Below are 21,213 nucleotides of genomic sequence, written 5' to 3'. Positions count from 1 at the left end.
TTCTAAAACTTTCAGAATTGCGGTCACTGTTCCCAAAGAAATCCCCCACCGCAACTTCTACCACTTGTCCTGGCTCATTCCCCAGTACCAGGTCCAATATGGCACGTTCCCTCATCAGACTATTGACATACTGCTCTAGAAAACTCTCCTGGATGCTTCGTACAAATTCTACTCCATCCAGACCTCTGACGCTAAATGTATTCCAGTCAATGTTGGGAAAATTAAAATCTCCCATCACCACTACCCTATTGCCTCTATATCTATTCATATATTTACCTATTTTACCTGTTTACCTATTTGTTCTTCTACCTCACGCTCACTGTTGGGAGGTCTGTAATACAGCCCCAATAATGTAACTGCACCGTTCTTATTTCTCAGTTCCAATCATAATGCCTCACTACCCAAGACTGCTATAGTGTCCTCCTTTAGCACAGCCATGATATCGTTCCTGACCAGTAGTGCAACTCCAGCCCCTCTTTTACTTCCCTCCCTGTCCTGTCTGAAGCGCCTATATCCTGGAACATTTAGTTGCCAATCATCATGCCCTTCCTTCAACCAAGTCTCTGTGATGGCAATAATGTCATACTCCCAAGCACCAATCCAAGCCCCAAGTTCATCTGCCTTACACACTATACTCCTCGCATTAAAGTAGATACATTTCAGGCCACCAGTTCTTTTCCGCTCACCTGCTCTCTGCCTATTCTTCCCTTTATTAATGTTATCTTCATAATGCTTACATTCTCCAGTCTCCACCTCGCTGCCTACTTGTTTTCTCTTCTGGTTCCCAATCCCCTGCCACATTAGTTTAAAACCTCCTCAACAGCAGTAGCGAATTCCTAAAGTCTGATATATCTACAATGCACAAAATCCGAGGCAAATTTACCTCTTTGAGAGTATTCTTGCCCAGAACTGGTCACAATACTTCAGATGCAGCAGTCCAGAAGAATCATAAATGGAGTGCACTTTAAGCAGTCAATATCTTGGTGTCAAATCTCTTTGGCTCTGGGTAATTGAATTGCAGCCATTCCGAACAGAAAGGCCAGGGAGGAGTGTTCAGAGAGTTTGCTCCAAATCTTATTCAGACCTTGTTTCCACAGTGGTGGGATGTTCAAGTGCATCGAGTAAGGTGATCCCTGATAAGATAGATATTGACAATCAACAGTAAATGTCCTGATCTGACATATGCAATGTATTTGAGAGCCGACAAGATAAGGATGAAGACGATCATAAAGCTGGGCAGAGTGCTGACCTTGGCACCTTGGAGCAGGAACCTGTCCAAAGGGGGAAGGAGGAAGAGATGATGGAAGAGAAGAATAACAAAAACAGTTTTGGGGTATTCATTTTCAGGCGGAATACACAGTATCCTTTTTAAGTGAAATGGACAGTTTGATAGAGAATGTCACTATTTGGTGCCAGTATGAGGGTTATCCCAAACTGACTTGAAAGGTTTGGCAAAGGAATGAGTGTCGTAGAGATGTACAGCACAGGAACAGACCCTTTGATCCAACTCATCCATGCCGACTAGATATCCTAAATTAATCTAGTCCCATTTGCCAGCACTTGGCCCATAACCCTCTAAACCCTTCCAATTCATATAACCATCCAGGTGCCTCTTAAATCTTGCAATTGTACCAGCCTCCACCACTTCCTCTGGCAGCTCATGGCATTCATGCACCACCCTCTGTGAAAAGGTTGCCCCTTAGGTCTCTTTTATATCTTTCTGCTCTCACCCTAAACCTATGCCCTCTAGTTTTGGCCTCCCACACCCCAGCGAAAAGACTTTGTCTATTTATGCCCCTGACGATTTTATAAACCTCTATAAGGTCACCTCTGTGTCTGACGCTCCAGGGAAAACAGCCCCACCCTATTAAACCTGTCCCTATAGCTCAAATCCTCCAACCCTGGCAACATCCTTATAAATCTTTGCTGAACTCGTTCAAGTTTTACAACATCTTTCCTATAGCACCTATGTCCGATAGGAGGGAGAACAGAATTGCACACAATATTCCAACAGTGGCCTTACCAATGTCCTGTACAGCCGCACAATGACCTCCAAACTCCTGTACTCAATACTCTCACCAAGAAAGGAAAGCATACCAAATGCATTCTTCACGATCCTATCTACCTGCGACTCTAATTTCAAGGAATTATGAACCTGCACTCCAAGATCTCTTTGTTCAGTAACAGTCCCCTAGACCTTACCATTAAATGGGTAAGTCCTGCTCTGCTTTGCCTTTCCAAAATGCATCACATCACATTTATCGAACATAAATTCCATCTGCTACTCCTCAGCTCAGTGGCCCATCTGATCAAGATCCCGTTGTAATCTGAGGTAATCTTCTTCCCTGTCCACTGCACCTCCAATTTTGGTGTCACCTGCAAACTTACTAACTATATCTCTTAAGCTCACATCCAAATCCTCTATGTAAATGAGGAAATGCAGTGGACCTTGCACCGACCCTTGTGGCACACTGCTAGTCACAGGCCTCCAGTCTGTAAAGCAACGTTCCACCACCACCTTCTGTCTTCTATCTTCGAGCCAGTTCTGTACACAAATGGCTAGTTCTTCTACTTCTGTAATCTAACCTTGTTAACCAGTCTTCCATGTGGAACCTTGCTGAACGCCTTACTGAAGTCCATATAGATCATATCCACTGCTCTGCCCTCATAAGTCCTCTTTGTTGCTTCTTCAAGAAACACAATAAAATTAGTGAGACATGATTTCCCATGCACAAAGCCATGTTGACTATCCCTAATCAATCCTTGCTTTTCCAAATACATGTAAATACTGTCCTCTGGAATCCCTCCCACAACTTGCCCACCAGCAATGACAAGCTCATTGGTCCGTAATTCCAATTATTATGCTTCATATTGGGACAAATGACCAAGGGAAGTGCAGGGAAGCCCTAATAAAATGCCATTCTGCCCATTGTATCCGTACTGGAATTTTGCCAGGGCAATCCCAATGTGCTTCTGCTTCTCTCTCTCTCTCTCTCTCTCTATTTCTTTTGTCCTCTCCATATCGTTCTGTTTCAAACTCATTCATCTCTGACTCAATGAACCCCGTGATGAAACATTCCATAAGTTTTATCGCCCTTTGAGTAAGTGAGAAGGAATTGTGTTGTAATGTAACAGATGGTATGACATGGTGGGACAAGCTGTTTTTTTTTGTTTTTGGGGACACCAGCGTCAGAGACTAATATTGATATTTTACTAACAATTTTATAAATTATCAATGTGATTAATAATATTATAATGACTTGATCATTTACTTTTCTGATGGTGAATGAGGGATAAATATTGACCAGGACATGAGGGAAAGCTCCCTGCTCTCCCTTGAAATGGATCCATGGAATATTTTATGTCCAATTGAACAGGCAGATGGGGCTGTGTTTAACATCTCATCCAAACCACAGCACCTTCCACATAGCAGTGCTCCCTCAGTATTACAAATGAATTATCATCCTTACAGCCTGGCCTCTCAAGTCCTGAAGTGGGACTTAAACATTGAATTTTGTGGATCAGAGGCAAGAATGCACCCAACTGACCCAAGCCACCATAATGTTGGATGGAAGACAAGCAGGAAGCTGGAAGAATACAGCAAGCCAAGCAGCATCAGGAAGTGGAGAAGTCAACGCTTTGGGTGTGACCCTTCTACACCTCCTGATGCTGCCTGGCTTGCTGTGTTCTTCCAGCCTCTTGCTTGTCTAACTTGGATTCCAGCAATTTTTTTTGTCTCTGATAATGTAGGATGGATCAGCCATCATTTTCCTGTTTCTCTGTTCCAGTTTGTAAGTAGAATGCTGCTATTTTGTATTTCAATTGCATCTGCTCACCATCCAGTCAGGCATCTGTCGAAGCCAAAATGTGCTCAGTTGAATATTGTGACTGTCAAATCACCACCCAACATTGTCCCCATTGTACTCAATTCACAGCCATAAGAAGCCATGACACTACTCAATCCCTTCTCCATGTTAGAACCAGGTCTGCTCTATGCTTTGCATTAAATTCTTTCAATAGAATCTCCAATTGCACTCTTTTCAGACATCTCTTGTTTTTTTCCTTGCCCTGATGCTTGAATCTGTTATATTCAATCTGTTCATAATTAAACACAGTGATCAAACGATGGTGATGAAACATCAAAGGATATTTTATGGAAACCAATACTCTTTTATACAACCAGACTTTCAAATTATAATTATTTTATTTACAATTTCAAAGAGTGGTGATATTATTTCCTATTTATTCAGTCTCTTGCTTTGGGCTCACATAAACTATCAACCCCTTTTATAATTTTTCTAATGCATTATTCAGTCATTCTGCCCAGAAGTAGCTTCTATGACTCATTATCCACTGACGCTTCATTCTGCACCATTGATCAGCAGTTTTTAGTTTGTGGGAGTGTTCCAGTACAACTGTTGCTTTTGACCTTTTAAGCAGTGGTTAGGGGTTTGGAAAGCGCTGTCTAAGGAGCCTTGGTAAATATCTGCATTGCATCTTACAGATGCATATACCACTACAATTGCAGGCCCATGGTGCAGCAAGGAAATGATTGTGAGTGTGGTGCCACTCAAGCATTATCCTGGATCACGCCAAGCTGCTTAGGTGTTGTTGGAGTGCGCTCATCCAGGCAAGTGGCGAGTATTCCATCATACTCCTGACTTGTGCCTTGCAGATGGTGGACAGGTTTTGGGGAGTCAGGAGATGAGTTCCTCAAGCAGGATTCCCAGCCTCTAACCTGCTCTTGTAGCCACAGTATTTATGTGGGTAGTCCAGTTCAGCTTCTGGTCAATGATAACTCTTCAGGATGGTGAAAGTGGTGATAAGGAGGGCTGAACAAAGACACCTTAGAGTGCAGGTTCATTGCTTCTTGAAAGTAGAGTTGCAGGTAGATAGGATAGTGAAGGAGGTGTTTGGTATGCTTTCCTTTCTTGGTCAGAGTACTGAGTACAGGAGTTGGGAGGTCATGTTGGAGCTGTACAGGATGTTGGTTAGGCCACTTTTGGAATACTGCATGCAATTTTGGTCTCCTTCCTATCGGACAGATGTTGTGAAACTTGAAAGGGTTCAGGAAAGATTTACAAGGATGTTGCCAGGGTTGGAGGATTTGAGCTACAGGGAAAGGCTGAACAGGCTGGGGCTGTTTTCCCTGGAGCGTCAGAGGCTGAGAAGTGATCTTATAGAGGTTTACAAAATTATAAGGGGCATGGATAGGATAAATAGACAAAGTCTTTTCCCTGGGGTCGGGGAGTTCAGAACTAGAGGGCATAGGTTTAGGGTGAGAGGGGAAAATATAAAAGAGACCTAAGGGGCAACTTTTTCACGCAGAGGCTGGTGCATGTATGGAATGAGCTGCCAGAGGAAGTGGTAGAGGCTGGTTCAATTATAGCACTTAAAAGACAACTGGATTGGTGTATGAGTAGGAAGGGTTTGGAGAGATATGGGCCAAGTGTAGCAAATGGGACTAGATTGGGTTAGAATGTCTTGTCAGCACAGACGAGTTGGACTGAAGGGTCTGTTTCTGTGCTGTACATCTCTATGATTCTTTAACTTTACAGGGTCAACTGTTTACTGTTATCATTTCTGGTACCTCAGCCAATGTCAGGTGAGCCATTTAGTTTCATTCCTTTTTTGAGATTTATTAGTGATTAGATACAATTGAGTGGCTTGCTAGGCCATTTCAGAGGACAGTTGAGAGTCAGCCAGGTTGTGGGTTTGGAGTCACATTTCGTCCAGATCACAGAATCATAGAATCCCGACAGTGTGGAACAGGCCCTTCAGCCCAACAAGCCCACATTGACCCTCCGAAGAGTAACCGACCCAGACTCATCCCTCTACCCTACTACTCTACATTTACCCCTACTCATCCCTGGACAATATGATCAATTTAGCATGGCCAATTCACCTAACCTGCATATCGTTAGATTGTCAGAGAAAACTGGAGAACCCAGAGGAAACCCATGCAAAGCAGGGAGTGGTGCAGTGTCCCTACCTCTCAGCTAGAAGGAATGTATTCAATCCCACTTACTCCATCTGAAGTAGTTGATTAAAATATCAAGGCTAGACGAGGTAATGACAACTTGTTACCTTCCCTGAAGGATATCAGTAACCATTTGCAAATGTGGAAGCTTATTTTTAATAAATGCACACTGATTTCAATTTACATTTTGATTTTATTCATGCCAACACTGGAAGATTAATTGCCCATGTTTCTATGAAGTCAGCATAGGAAGATGCACAATGATCTCTAATCAATATGCTACCGTACCTCAATTTCTTATGATTTCTTTTTTCTCTGGTCCAGTTCAAAATGGGTGAACTTGCTGAATAAGCTGTTCCACAGGCAGGAAGCAGCAAGTCATCCACAGAATCTGATTGAGGTTCTGCTGTATCAATTAATTTAGAAAACTCCTATTGTAAATCCAACAAATGCAATGTGCTTGTGAATTTATTTCGTACTAAACAAATCGTTGCCATTATAGAAAGCAAGAGAAAGGATTATGCGTGGTATTCAATGCAGCCAACAGAGGTCTGTCCCTTGAGAGCTAGACAGCCAACAAGAGTCCCATGTCTCTTCATTACAGGAAGGCCCATCATAATGAGTGTCAGTCGAACAGTTCACTGTTCAGTGGCAGACTTTCCTCAGGATTGAGGATATCAGGATGAAAGCCATTTCCCCTCAGCCCAGTCAGAGGCCAGCGGCAGCTCTACTGAAAGACAGTGCTACTTGAGGAGGCAGATGTTGTTGTTAGTACAACATATTCCTAAGACCTAGAACTGCCAGTGGACTAAGGCACAGGTAAGTGATGGTAGGAGATGTGGGGCAAAGAGAGGTCAGCAGCAAGGACAGGGAAGGTGGCTCTTGACAGGCCATCCCCTCCCTGCTTCCAGGGTGCCCTTGAGCAAAGGTGCACACCTCAACCACTACAACAGCCTCCGTATCATTCTGCCAAACACATTAAGTGCAGTGGCAGCAGAATAAGGCCCTTAAGTGGCAGCGAAGATGAAAAGACATCTATGAGTTTTACCACCATGGACTCCCATTTGATTAAATGTCCCGCACCATCAAACTCACCACAGAAGACAGAATTAAATTGCACCTCATTAAATAATGATTGCTTTAAATAAACAGAATGAATCTGAAGCAAAAAACTACATGGCAGTACAAAAAAAATGCAGAGATTTTTTATTACCAAAGGGAGAAACTCTTCCAGCAGCCAGTGAGTTAGATATAGTGGTCAGTGCTAAAGGGTATGGGGAGAAAATGGGAACAGGGGACTGAGTTGGATGATCAGCCATGATCAGGGTGAATGGTGGTGCAGGGTTGAAGGGCTGAATGGCCTACTTCTGTTTTCTGTGATTTTATGTTTCAACATGAGAGAAACAAATGATTATTTCTGAGGTGGACCTAACTAGGGTGAGATCATGACATTTGATCTGCCTTTTTCTCTAAAGGTGATTTCATTGATACATTCAGGCATAAGGCCTTCAACAGGAATTCTCCTGCTCCTCGGATTCTGCCTGACCTGCTGTGCTTTCTCAGCGTCACACTTTTCGACTCTGATCTCCAGCAGAGTGAGGAAAGTCCTCACTTTCACATAGAAGCTGTTGTCAGTGTTCCAGTAGAAAACAGACTTGGGCTCAAAACTTATTCTCCTCAACTGCTAAATATAAAACATTCATTTAGAAAGCTGTTTCCATACCTAACTCAAAACAAAACTGTGTAAAATAAACACACTGCAGTCACTGAACATCTCAAATTTATACTGAAAATATATAGCAGGTATATCAACACCTGGACTAAGAGAAATAGGTGGAGAATGTGAAGCACTATTATGTGGAGAAAATGGTTTAAACCCAACAAGTAACTTCACAGATTCTGACTTTCTATGTATTTCCAGCAATATTTACTTTTTATTTCTTAATCATATTTCATTGGCCACTAGAGGGTGTTTATGTTCAAAATGACAACATTTACAGACCAAGATAGCTCCATGTCTGATCTGACAATAAACAATACATGCACAGGACCAGAATAGTAGCCTTGGCTGAAGAGGATGTAGAGGGTGATGCCTAAAAACATCCAGCAATTGAGCTCATAATGGCTGAGACATAATCAAGACCTCCACAGGATTATGATCAGGATCAGGATGATGAAAAAGCATCTTTGGAACTCTCAAGCTTCCCACTATCCAATGGCTGCAGAAGAAAATGTCTTACATTTGGTGTAAATCTGTGTCGAACTATTAAATCAGGGATAATCCTTTTCATAGATAAATTTACAAAGAACAGAAGTATTTATTTGTCAAATTACCTTTCTACTTCTGCCCATGTATTCAATCTGTATAATCTATTACATTCAGAAGCTACTCAACTTTAACTATTAACAATAAAATGTACCCGTTATGGAGCCAATTACTCATTAGAGTTTTGAATAATATAGACTTCCACAGATATTAATTCAAGCAGGGATTATGGATTTTCCTTGTACTGGGCATTTTATGATTGATCTTGTTTTCCTAACTTTCCCTGACCAATACAAATCCTAAACTCTACCAATACAAATTTCCCCATAATTCACATTAGGTGACTCATCTCCCAGGACTTCAATCAGTCTGTAACCTACATGTGTGTGATGACATGCCAGTACATTCAAACACTACCCCTCTCTCCTGCACTTTTATAAAATCATCTCTATGCTCGAGAAGAATAGCCATGAGGTTTCCATCTTTGCAATGCATTACAATGTCACTATTGAACAACTAGAAGAATTCTGTGGAGAGAAAGCAGAGTTAACATTTCGGGTCCAATGACCCTTCTTCAGAACTGAGCAGATGCTGGCAGAGTTGCTGAGACGTTCCAGCAATTTCTGATTTTGTTACTCATTTCCAGCAACTGCAGTTCTTTAGCTTTTTAGGAAGAATTCTTACATTTTATTCAGAAAAATCAACCAAACAGAATCAGACTTACATTATGAAACTTGTGACAAAGAACTAATATCAATAGATCATTTAGTTTCAATTTGTTGTTTTGGTTTTAAAAATCGTTAGTTAGGTAGTCCACTCTGCAACCCTAAAAGCCTGTCAAGTAATAAATACCCTTGATCACCAAATGTAACTCATATGAGTGAAGATAAAATAAGTAATCAGATTGAATCATATTTTATATTATTTTTTGAACACTAGACAATGTTTGCCCTTATTTCTCTGCCTTGGCAATATACTCACCAACATCAACAAGTTGTTGTAACCTAGCATTCTCAAAAGCTAAGATATTCATTCTTTCTAGACAGATGTGGCCAAACTAGTATGACGAGCAGAAGGATTTTTCTGGAAATGCTGAAGAGCACTACTTGATTGGCAGAAAATACTTGCAGCAATCCAGTGCCTTTATTTGGTGAACAGCTGGATTTATGGATCCCGACCTATCTGCATTCTCCAGGCATTTATGGATTATGTGCCTTGATTGAATGCCATATTGGAGGCTGCCCCAAAACCTTCCCATGTAATCAATCACCTGCCTCAAATCCAGGCACAGCAAATTGAAACAGAATACGTGAATCATCACTGAGCCTGACACATGCATGGTTGATGATATTCCAACTATTACAAACCAACTACTTCATCACAGGTACTAAGACACTGGCAATGTATCTTCACAAGTACAACTGACACCAAGAATTATCCTTCAAATACTGGCTATACATAATGTATGTGTTAATTCCTCTCTCCTTTAGGCAAATGTACTAAGCCTTCACGGTCACTGAATCAGTCAAGTGTGGTTATTTTAATGATTCATGAATGCATATAACCACAGGCAACGAAGTTCATGGGAGGAGTGATCTTCAAGAAGAAATATAAAGCAACTAAAATCAGAGAAAGTCTCCACTGTGTTTGAATAGCCGTAAACTTCACTATTTTATTAAACCCAAATACTTCATTTGCTGGGATAGAAACATTGGTCAGGATATTGATGAATAAATACCATGCTCTCTTCCGGATAAAGTTAAAAATCACAGAGCACCAGGTTATAGTCCAACAGGTTTATTTGGAAGTACTAGCTTTCAGGGCGCTGCTCCTTCAGCAGGTAACTAGCAGGGCAGGATCATAAGACACAAAACATCACAGTGTCATGCAATCGAAGTGATACATTGAACAAACCTAGATTGCTGTTAGGTCTTTCATCTTTTAGAATGGGTTACAGGTTTATCTGAAACCTGCAAACCGTTCTAAAAGATAAAAGACTTAACAGCAATCCAGGTTTGTTCAATATATCGTTTTAATGACACTGTAACCTTTTGCTATAAATTCTATGCCTTATGATCCTGCCCCATAGTTACCTGATGAAGGAGCAGCGCTCTGAAAGCTAATACTTCCGAATAAACCTGTTGGACTACAACCTGGTGTTGTGTGATTTTTAACTTTGTCCACCCCAGTCCAACACTGGCACCACTACATCACTCTTCTGGATAGAGCACCAAGAGTTCTAGTCCATCCACCCAAGAGAACATGCAACAGCCTTATCCTGAAATTCCATCTGAATGAAGGTACAACTGACAATACAGTGCTGTAGCAATCTGTTAAACTGGATTATATACTGAAATCCTAGAATGGGGCTGAAAGACAGAGATGGTTTCAAATGAACTAACTTGAACATTCACCTTCAAGGACCATGAACAGAATATGATTGCAGTGTAATAATGAATGGGGAGAAGCACTCAGCCTTCTTAGTTCAATCACAGAGCTGACCAAAAACGACTGACTAAAACATCTATTAGGTTCTGTAATGATTCCATGGTTATAACCTCCAATGTTTTAAATTGAAGTCTATATCATTTATGTTTCAGAGAAGCTTATGTTCTTAATAAAAGTCCAAAATTTGCATTTTACAGTTTATACATGTGACCTCATGTTCTACTCTCATAGCTTAATTCAAAGAAAACTGTTCTTTGTTTAGTCAGGGCTGTCCTCTGATGACTTGTTTCACTGTTAGATTAATACTTATGTAGTGATACATTATACCTGTAACTAATTAACGTCCTAAAATATGGCTTAGTGGAAATAACAGCAAAAAGAGCAAAATATCCATTTGCTGGATCCAGTAAATGGATATAAATGATCATTCTTTTCCATGCATGAAAAGCACTTAGCGACACAGCTAATTACATGACACTGCCACTAATATATAAAAAAAACTGGGCAACTATTGCATTGAAATTTCTAAAACTTGACCATTTAAACTAACCAGATCACACTTACGGAAATAAAACAAAATAGCCATTATCCATTCTTTAACCTGCATTTAAAATGATTTTGAGTTTAGTATTTCACAGTTTGTTTCAGGATCATCCGCATGATTGCAAATAATGTTTCTGCTACATGATACACAAGAAATCGAACTACGTCAAACTGAAAAAGATGACTGCAAACTCTAGGTCATCCCACACCGTCATGATCCCTCTTATGCCACATTATGATACTCACTACCCACTGGGTACCGTATAGTTTCTTGGCTGAAGTGAAAAATCAAACCAAAATACGTCCAAGGCCAATTAAGAGGATGAAAAGAGGAGAAAATTCCCAACAGTATTCCATTCCCCCCAGCATGGTTCCAGGTTGAACAATGGTTTGACCGATCACAGAATCTTATGACACATCATTCCTTTGCCTGCTCTTTGAAAGGCCCATTCACAAACCCTTCCACTTCAAAATGATGATCAACTTTGCTCTTGTTTCTATCAGAATCAAGACAGCCTTCAATGTTGCATTAAACAGATCCCTTATTGGATCCCAACCTGAAAGATTACATTCAGTTCAGGGCATTGGGCCTCAGGAGAAAGTGAGGACTGCAGATGCTGGGGATCAGAGTCGAGAGTGTGGTGCTGGAAAAGCACAGCAGGTCAGGCATCATCCGAGGAACAGGAGAATCGACGCTTCGGGTACAAGCCCTTCATCAGGAATGGTCAAATTGGGCTTCAGAAAGGATGCAGCGATATTGCAGTGGGTACAACATAGATTCAACAAAATTATGCTGCTGTTGAAAGGTTAGATCATCGAAGTAAGTAAGATAATCTTGACTTATATCAACTCAAGTTTAAAAGATTGATAGTGATCTCATCAACATCTTTAATAGGATAACAGGATCCATTATGGTAAAGAAAAAGCGGACATAATCTTTAAATTAGAACTGGGTCATTACAGAATAAAATCAGGGAACATAAGTTTAATGGACACTTGGAAATCTCCTTTCAAACGCAGTGATGTTAATTTAATTGAACTCTTCAAGAGTAAGACCAGTGCATTTTTATTAGCCAGGCATCATTAATAGAATAGGTTAGATGGGCTGAATGCCTGCCCTTTTTCTATTAAATGCTCCTATCAGAGCACTGAAAAGGCACAACTTAGGAATCAAAATTAGTTATTTCTTCAGGTAGTTATTTTACTCTTGTCCTGATGAAGGAAGCATTAGGGAAGGTTGAACATGTTTTGGAAGAACTACTTTGGGAATTGTTTTTATTTTTTATTTAGATCATTCTGTTAAGCAAAAACACATAATTAAATGAACAATTATATTAGCTCTAATGGTAAATTCTGTCCTGACTAAAAATCGATTGATTCTGTAAATTGAGAAGCTCAATAAGCCCTATAACCACCACAAATAAGCTGCGATAAAATCTGGGTCAGTGTGACTCTCAATGAAAATAACTGCAACAACTTGAGGATACTGCTACCTATGAGAAATATTAACATCTGATTAATAAGTTCTTTGACCACAGTTTGATATTTGCACTTCTATCTAAAACTCTAAGTATGACTTTTGAAGTTGTTGAATTTTTGTCTGTCGCAAAGTAGATGTCTTTAAATTAAAGAGAAAGAAGAAGGTACTTTTAAAAATTAATTTCCTTAGGATGCCCTACATTTTTTCTAAGTTATTTTGATCATTCCAGGTTTTGTATGATGGATTTGGCTGTCACACCTGCAGCTGTGACCTAGATTTAATTCTATCATTGCAGTGCCGAAGCAAGCTTTGCAAGTCTACATTCAGCTTAAAAGGCTTCAGAACCATCACTGCTTCAAAAATGGAGGTCACAAGTTCTTCATTCAATTGCTAATAGTTATTGAATTTGAAGTTCTATTTTAATAAGGGACGTACATCCAGTGTGTTGAAGGTGGATGGCAAACCCCATGGCATACAGAGCATGGTTTAACTCCCAAATCACGTTAAATTATTCTTCTTTATCATGTTGCACACTTTGGTTAGCAGTTTGGATTAGTAGCAGCTTCTATATCTGCACTGTCAGTATGTCGTTGACAGAAGCTGAATATATAATTTGAATGTTCTTCAGTGCAGGATGAAATGTTGAAGGATGCAATAAGGACTACCATGGGATTTCATTTTTACTTGTCATTTCAGGCTTTTTTTTTGCTTTCCAGCAAAACTACAGAACCTCCTACATAATTGTTTCAGCTCTGCCGGCAGCAAAATAACATATAAGGGGAGGCAGTGGTAATTACCTCTGCACAGTAAATCCAGAGACCCAGGTAATGTTCTGGAGACGGGATTTGATTCCTGCTGTAGCAGATGGTAGAATTTGAATTCAGTCAAAACAAATCTGGAATGAAGAGTCCAATGATGACCATGAATCAATTGCCGATTGTTCTGGGAAACCCATTGGTTTTCCCATCTTTACCTGGTCTCGCCTACATGTGACTCTAGACATACAGCAATATGGTTGACTCTTAACTGCTCTCTGGGTAATTAGAGATGAACAATAAATGCTGCCTACACCCACATCCTGTGAACAAACAAATAAGGACGAAAAAAAAATCATAGCAGGATTACATAATACAGATGTTGAATGAATGGTGCCCTGACTAAAGACTGACCAATTCTATAGAGTGAGGAGCTTCAATACACTACTGTAACTATTACTAAAAGGCTTCTCTGGTATTGTGAAGATAATGAGTATTGTAGATGCTGGAAAGTCACAGTTGGTGAAGTGTGGAGCTCCAAAAGCACAGCAGGTCAAGCAGTATCAGAGGAGCAGGGGAGTCGACATTTCAGGTCACAAACGTTCCTGATGAAAGGTTCCGACCTGAAATGCTGACTCCCCTGCTCTTCAGATGCTGCTTGACAAGTCGTACTTTCTCTGGTATCTGGGCCATTCAGTGGACCATAAGCACCACAAGTCCCATGTATTAAATTGGATGGTGGAATTTGAAAACCAGTAGTCCATTTTTTTTTGTCATGACACTGGCAAAAATGTTAAGAACCACGGTGACTTAATTCGAGACTGGAAAACACACCTCCTCTTGTCTACAGAGCCAGGTCTTTGCAAGAAACAGCATGCCACCGTTGCACTAATCTTCGGATAGATCCAAGGAAGTATATCTTGGCCTAAATTGCACAAGTGCCAGGAACAGCTTTCCACCAACATGACCCTCACCCATTGTGTTTGGATGGATTCAGCCAAACCAGTATAAATGCCGGAGGAATCAGCACAGAAGCACTTCACAGGAGGCTCCCAAGCACTGAAGATGTCACCGAGAAAGGGGACGAAACGTTTAAATGGCAGGGATGACATAATTGCAACAAATTCCCCCAATTTAAGTTAGAGGCCTGTCCATGTTGGCTGTCACAGCCTAAGTTCCCACTATACAATGTCGGTGTATAGCCAAGCAGCAACCTACAAGGTATTGTGCTGGCCTAGTTTTATGATAAATAACATGTGAGCAGTCATGCAAAAACACTTAAAGGCACTGGAAAAACAGGCCTGAAAAACTACTTTTTTTAAAATGGAACTCTGGCCTCAAAAGACTGCTTCAAATGGCAGCCAGGGATTGGCTTGGAAATAGAATCCCGACAGTGTGGGAACAAGCCATTTGGCCAAACAAGGTCACACTGACCCTCTGAAGAGTAACTTACCCAGACCCAGACCCTAACCTGTCACTCTACATTTCCCCTGATTGACCTTTTTTGACCTACACATCCCTGAACATTATGGGCAATTTTACATGGCCAATCCACCTAACCAGCGCATCTTTGGACTGTGGGAGGCAACACATGTAGACACAGGGAGACTGTGCAAACTGCACAGAGACAGTCGCCTGAGGCTGGAATTGAACCTGTGAGGCAGCAGTGCTAACCACTGAGCCACCACACCACCCACCACTAAGCCACTGTATGATGGGAGCCAATCTCCTACTGTTCTCTCCACCGGCGTGACTTACTTTCAGAAATACAGGGCTAAGAACTGGCCTCCTCTGAGCTAACCACAATGATGGACTTGCATCAATGAAACCTCACAGCTCTGGGAAAGGCAAATTGGATTCAAGATCATAGGAGCTATGGAGGGCAGGTGACTTCAAGTGCCCTTCTGCTGCTTATGAAATATTTCAATCTGATTATAGCAGCGCTGTGAAATTCAGATGAAAAGGCCAACTTCTGAGCATGGCTGGGAAAGGAGAAAAGGCACATCTTCATAAATCTGCGTCTCCTTTCAAGTGCACAGCTCAGTACAGGCAAAAGAGCCTCTTTGGAAGTTCCGATCACAAAGTCATAATTCACATAACTACCTCCACCACAGCCCAAATTTTAAAAAATCAGCTGATCAGTGTTACAGCAGGGACTGCTGGCAGTCAATTGGGTTAAGACTTGTTCTCTTACAGCTGCAAGGGTGTTTTAAAAAAAAACACAGCTAGAAGGCAATCTAATTAGTCTGTTTAAAGGGAGCATCGTGGACACAGCAGTACAGAAAATATCTGGCTGTCTAAAAAATGCTGAGCCTCATTGGCATTTTACTTCGCACAAAGTAACACAGAACTGACACATAACAAGTTGTGCATTACAATGCATACAGTTCCATAAGGCTCCTTTTACATGCTTGTTACCTTACTGTCTGTGTTTATTGCATCTTACTCATATTCCCTAGCTGTTCATGTTTATTTGATATATTCATAGGCATACAGTAAATCTATCCTGATTTTGACCAGGTTCACCAGAGGTTGCACGTGGAAAAGAAAATGCAAGATGTAAAGGAAAACACCCTGCAATGACGCATTCAGAGAAAGGAGCTGGGAGCCTGGTGTACCGCTTCGGAAGACAAACAGAGGAACAAATCCTCTTTTCCTCTCTCTTCGGGAAAAAGCATATTAAAATGAAAGCCAAAACCAGAGACGGCAATAAAAAATCATGAAAGCAAACAGCAGGATTAGAACCTTCACTGTGCCTGACTCTGTAAACTATTGCAGGCAGGCCAGCAATTTGCTGCTGGTAATTACCAATAAAGACGCAGTTGACAATTGTAATTTAATAACAGGAGGCTGAAACAGGAGGAAGGAGCATAATCAAAACTGCACTCTGTTATGATGTGACAATCATTGCAATATTAGCTGACACTAAGCAACCTACACACTAAATTGTTCTTTTTGTAATTTTGTTTATACAGGCATGAGATCTTTAATACACAAAGCAAATGTATAATATCTCCACAATGATTCCGAATTATCCATAACATTCAAGGGTCACATATAAATCTATATTTTAAACAGTTGCACATGTTCAGTTTATTCAATAATGCAGGTCAATATATTTCCCATTATTACATGGTCTGCTCCCCTTATTTCCTGAATACATTTGGCAGAGTGATCCCACTATCTGATTTGTTTTGTCGGGTGAGATTCATGGTACCTGCTCAGCCGTGACACACAGTGCAGTCTTCCGCTCTGCACCTCAGCAATCATGCCACTGGGTTCCAGCTCTTTGGTTCTTCATCAGGAAGTCATGTGACTGCCGAGGTGGCAGTGCTCATCACTGCCAGTACCTTCCTACATTGAGGTCTCTTCCTTCATACTCTAAGCGCACTTACAAACCACTTCAGAGTGGCCAGAACAAGCCTTCACACTGAAGTATTTGACCGTTATTACTGAACATATGGCCCAAGGGAAAGGCTTCATAGACAAGGACCTGGAAACGCTGGTTGATAGCGTGGTGAGAGAGTGAGGGAAGATCTTTTTTCCACCTGACTTTCGTAGTAGGCCACTCTACCAGACCCAGCCAGCCTAGATACAGATTTCAGCCCTTGGCTATGCTGTGGGATCTTCTATGGAGCAGAAATTGAGAAAGACGATCATTGACCCTCAATGTTCTGCACTTTCTTCCTGCTACCTCACATTCACTCTCTTTAACTCTACCACTGCACATCCATTCCAGCAAGGATTTAGGACCACAACTCACAGCATACATCACGTCGGTTCACTGGTTCTCATACTCCCGAACGATAAACCCCCTTCTGCCCTCAATGTTTCCTATTCACTCAGCGGGGATACCCAACCACCTCGCTTCCTCCTGCATCACCACTAAATGCTCTTCCATTCGCATGCAGCATTCTCAATTTCTCCCTTTGTCTCATTGCAGGAAAAACTGGTCCAATCCCTGGCCTGATACCTTAACAACACCCCACATGACCAACATGCTTGCACTTGACCTACAGGACTGGCTGTGGCCCAATACCTGGCCTGCAAGAGTACAGATCCCTGGACTATAACTCAAACAAAAGCCTGACTGACTGGGGCCAACCCCTGTGTGCAATCAGATGAGACCCTTGATTGACAGTGGCAATACCCCCTGACTGACTGAAGTTCTCCTTCACCACATTAAGAACTGCTCCCCTTTGACTTTCAAGCAAAGACTTTGAAAATATTTCAGAAATGCTTGAATTAGCTGCACCGGATTTGCAGGGTGAACTGCTGGCACAGGGTGGCACGGTGGCTCAGTGGTTAGCACCACTGCCTCACAGCACCAGGGTCCCAGGTTCAATTCGGGCGACTGTCTGTGTGGAGTTTGCACATTCGCCCTGTGTCTGCGTGGGTTTCCTCCAGATGCTCCAGTTTCCTCCCACAGTCCAAAGATGTGCAGGGCAGGTGAATTGGTCATGCTAAATTGTACATAGTGTGAGTTACATTAGTCAGATGGAAATGGGTCTGAGTGGGTTACTCTTCAGAGGGTCAGTATGGACTGGTTGGGCCGAAGGGCCTGTTTCCACACTGTAGGGAATCTAAACGAATCAATAGGACTGATGGATAGATTTGCTTAATAGTGTTTCCCACTGTCACATCTTGCTTGCTTCTCCTACTGCGATGACAAGCAATGAAAGGCACAGAGGCTGGCAGCCTGTAAGTTAGTGCTGAAGACAATGAGAACGCTCTTAGAAAGCAATGTGAAATATTGGGCTGGTACTGTCCAAGTAAGGAGAGCAGCGAGTTAGCACGAAGAAAGCATGTTAAGTGGCATAAGATGCATCCTGTGTAGATGTGGCCCTGTGTGCAAAATGACCTGGCAGAAAGTCATATGTGACGTCGAGTTCCCAAGTGTTGACAGACTGAAATGGTGTGGGAGTTGGCCCAGGAGCAGGCATGATGACATGGGTGAGGCCGGTAGTTTGCCAATACTCACTTGCATGAATGAAGGGCCAAGGGAGGATGGTGACCGTAAAGCAACCATGGGCATTGTTCTGAAGAAGAACAGTTGGTCTAGACAAGAGTGTGTTGCTGGGAAAGTACAGCAGGTCAGGCAGCATCCCAGGAGCCGGAGAATCAATGTTTCGGGCATAAGCCCCTCATCAGGAATGAGGCTTGGTGGGTCAGGGCTGAGAAATAAATGGAAGGGGGTGGAGTTAGGGGGAAAGTAGCTGAGAAAGCGATAGGTGGATCAAGGTGAGGGAGAAGGTGATAGGTCGGTGGGGGGAGCAATGGACAGGTCAGGAGGGTGGTGCCGAGTTGGAGGCTTAGGACTGGGAAGCTGTTGAAATCCATATTTATTCTGTGTGGTCGCATGGCAGAATATGAGGCGTTCTTCCTCCAGGCGTCAAGTGGAGGAGGCCCAGGACCTGCATATCCTTGATGGTGTGGGAGGGGGAGTTGAAGTATTCAAGTGGTGGGGTTGGTGGGTGAGGGTGCCCCAGAGATGTTCTCTGAAACGATCGCAAAAAGGCGTCCTGTCTCCACGATGCAGAGGAGACCACACCGGGTGCAACGGATGCAGTAGGTGACATTGGTAGAGGTACAAGTAAATTTCTGACGTATGTGGAAGGATCGCTTCGGGCCTTGGATGGAAGTGTGGGGAGTGGAGTGTGCGCTGGTAGGGTGCGTGGGCCTGACGAGGAAGTCATGGAGGGAATGGTCTCTCCGGAATGCTGATAGAGTTGGGGAGGGAAATATATCTCTGGTGGTGAGGCCCACTTCGAAGTGGCAGAAATGGCAGAGAATGATGCGTTGTATGTGGAGGTTGGTAGCATGGAAGATGAGGACAGGGGTGGGGGGGCCAGAACGTGGAAGAGATATGCTGGAGGTCAGCGTCAACCACATGGGAAGCCAAGTTGCAATCATGGAAGAAGGTGGCCATCTGAGGCTTTCTGAGGTGGAATTGTCAGTGGACTTGTAGTATATGTCTGTGATTAGTTGGTCGCCACAGATGGTGATGGAGAGGTCCAGGAAGGGGATAGAGGTGTCCGAGATGGTCAAGGTGAATTTGAGGTTGGGGTGGAAGTTGGTAAAGTTAATGAACTGTTCAGTCTCCTCGTGGGAGCACAAAGTGGCGCCAATACAGTCATTGGTGTAGCAGAGGAACAGGTGGTGGGTGGTGCTGGTGTAACTATGGAAAGTGGACTGTTCCACATATCCGACAAACAGAAAGGCATAGCTGGGCCCCATGCGGGTGCTCAAGGCTACCCCTTTGGTTTGGAGGGAGGATTGGAAGAAGAAGTTGTTGACGGTGAAGACCAGTTCAGCCAGGCGGTTGAGGGTGTTGGTGGAAGGGAACTGGTTGGGACGGCGTGAGAGGACAAAACGGAGGGCTTGAAGACCTTCGTCATGGCAGATCGATGTGCACAGGGACTGGATGTCCATGGTGAAGATGAGGCATTGGGCACTGGGGAAATGAAAATCTTGGAGGAGGTGAAGGGCGTGGGTGGTGTCACGAACGTAGGTGGGGAGCTCCTGGACTAAGGGGGACAGGACGGTGTCAAGGCAGGAAGAGATGAGTTCAATGGGACAGGTGCAGGCTGAGACAATGGGTCGACCGGGGCAGCCAGGTTTGTGAATCTTCAGTAGGTGGTAGAACTGGGTAGTGCGGGGTTCACGGACAATGAGGTTGGAGACTGTGGATGGGAGATCCCCAGAGATGATGAGGTTGTTGATGGTCTGGGAGATGATGGTTTGGTGGTGGGAGGTGAAGTCGTGATCAAGGGGGCAGCAGGAAGAGGTATCTGCGAATTGTGCCTGGCTTCGGTGGTGTAGAGATCAGTGTGCCACACTACAATTGTGCCCCCTTTATCCGCGGGCTTGATGGTGAGGTTGGGGTTGGAACGGAGGGCTGCGTGTTGTGAGGGCAGGAGGTTAGAGTGGGTGAGGGGGGTGGACAGGTTGAGGTGGTCAATGTCACAGCGGCAGTTTGAAATGAAGAGCTCAAAGGCAGGTAACAGGCCAGCACAGGGTATCCAGGTGGATGTGGTGTGTTGGAGGCAGCAGAAGGGGTCCTCGGTAGGTGGGTGGGTGTTATGATTAGATTAGATTAGATTCCCTACAGTGTGGAAACAGGCCCTTCAGCCCAATAGCTCCATACTGACCCTCCAAAGAGTAACCCACCCAGACCCATTTCCCTCTAACTAATGCACCTAACACTATGGGCAAGTTAGCATAGCCAATCCACATGACCAGCATATCCTTGGACAGTGGGAAGAAGCCTGAGCACCCAGAGGAAACCCACACTGAGAGACGGAGAGGTCTAGGGGAATGGTGAACATATGGCAGGGATGGGAGCTAGGACCTGGGGTGGGGCTGGAGCTGGAGGTGGGGGTGAAACACACTCTTGACTCTGATCTCCAGCATCTGTAGTCCTCACTTTCTCTTCATGTACTAGATAAGCATTTGATGATTTGCAGCTTGCCAGTTACCTGCTTTGATCTCCATGTTGGGAATTGGTGTGATTTGATTTTTCAAAGAAGATGGGAAATTGAAAGCTGTGTAGAAATGAGGAGATTTGAGGGTTTGCTAAGATGTAAATGCAAATGTATGAAAATAAGGGAGTCATTGGTCAATGGCGAGGTTTTAAGACGTGAAAGGAAAATTGAGAAAGTTTTCTTCGATATTGAGAATCAGAGACTTTCATTTGCACTCTATCTTCTCATATTTCTTGACATTACCCGTGCCCCAAAAG

General features: G+C 42.9%; 1 protein-coding gene across 2 annotated transcripts in view; it reads right to left on the bottom strand.

Moving 5' to 3' along the window:
* LOC132819714 (protein kinase C epsilon type) overlaps positions 1–21,213 on the bottom strand; it is a 586,475-nt gene that overhangs the window by 399,396 nt on the left and 165,866 nt on the right. The window lies entirely within an intron of this gene.

This window comes from Hemiscyllium ocellatum, chromosome 10 (assembly GCF_020745735.1).
Source record: "Hemiscyllium ocellatum isolate sHemOce1 chromosome 10, sHemOce1.pat.X.cur, whole genome shotgun sequence".
Lineage (NCBI taxonomy): Eukaryota > Metazoa > Chordata > Chondrichthyes > Orectolobiformes > Hemiscylliidae > Hemiscyllium > Hemiscyllium ocellatum.
Note: the sequence above shows the minus strand (reverse complement) of the source record. Positions and strands in the feature narration are given on the sequence as shown.